Genomic DNA, 1,515 nt, shown 5'->3' with positions numbered 1-1,515 from the left:
CCGGCCAGCTTTCCCCAGTTTATGTACTGAGCATGACGTCACACGGTATGGAATGTCCCTTGGGCCAGTTTGGGTCAGCTGTCCTGGCTGTGCCCCCTCCCAGCTTCTTGTGCACCTCCAGCCTTCTCAGTCGGTAGAGCATGGGAAGCTGAAAAGTCCTTGACTAGTGTAAGCACTACTTAGCAACAACTAAAACATCGGTGTGTTATGCACATTATTCTCATCCTAAATCAAAAACACAGCACTGTACCAGCTGTACTAGGAAGAAAATTAACTCTATCCCTGCCAAAACCAGGACAATTAGCAACACAGTAAAAATAATCTGTGAATGCGACACCTCTATTTTACTCATAAACACATCAAAAATCTTGTTTACAACTGCCTGAATTCCTGAATACCTAGGGGGGTGGGGGAAACCCAACCCAAATCCCCAGAAGCCGGTAACAGTTCTATCCCATCATGAGATACTCATGCCTTAAGAAGACATTATCTGTGAAAATCCGAGACCCCCCACCTCTTCTAGAGCTTGGTCCAATAGCCCATTACTCCCTACAACACAGCTTGATACTACTCATCTCCTGTGGTGAAGGTTTGAGACCTGAAACCTCTGCGACTCAAGACCTGGGTCTGGATGAATGCCACATAGGTCTACATAGCGTTCACGGTACCAGCAATGGAAATAAGTCAAAACAGAGTAAGTTGTATTTCCAGGAGGTATAGCTTAAATGGGAATGAACTGCGATGGACCAAATTTCAGATTAAAATAACACAAACGCACCAAACAAAAATACTATGGGTCTACATTTCTAAAGCACAAATGACATGCTGATTGTTACAGCTTTAAAATTTCATTTTAAAGCACAGTACCAAGCTCAAATTGTTGAACAAAAATTCCCCCACCTGTTCCTAAAAGTTCCCAAAGGAATATGCATGAACTTGCAAAGAGCTGGAGTCTTCTAGCAGCCAGAGAGACCACCTCAAAAGAAATGTAATTTTTTTCTCCCTCCATTAAAGTTTCCTAACTTTGTGATTTATGCAGCAAAACTCATTTCATTGTTAATATGTATTATTTCTCTGTTGGTCACTTAGAGGGCAGGTGGGATGCGGCTGCTGTGGAAGGAAATGAAAGGAGAGAGGGACAATGAAATGAAACAGGAAACTGAAGATGCTTAAGACAAAAACAAAAGACTCAAATAGCATTTAGTTAGTATTTTCTCACTGTATTTCCCTTATGAGTGACTCGGAACGCAACAATGGGTAATCGACCAAATCATAGCTGACTTAAAATAGCATGTAAACGCCATCAGAAACCTCCCTCCTTCCTAGAAACATGCCTCTGACGTTCCCGGGAGTGCTAAAATAAAAAGATGTCAACAACAAAAAAACGTTAAGCACCTCTCTCTCCACTCATTGAGACCCCTGAAACAGCACGTTAAAGAGACTGACTTCAGGCCTAGGTACGCCGCTCTCTCTGACCACCCCAACCCCGCGGCCACCAGCCCCCGACAACCAGGC

The sequence above is a fragment of the Aptenodytes forsteri genome, unplaced genomic scaffold (assembly GCF_000699145.1).
Source record: "Aptenodytes forsteri isolate BGI_AS27 unplaced genomic scaffold, ASM69914v1 Scaffold123, whole genome shotgun sequence".
In the NCBI taxonomy this organism is placed as follows: Eukaryota; Metazoa; Chordata; class Aves; order Sphenisciformes; family Spheniscidae; genus Aptenodytes; species Aptenodytes forsteri.
The sequence above is the reverse complement of the archived record's forward strand: the minus strand, read 5'-3'. Positions refer to the sequence as shown.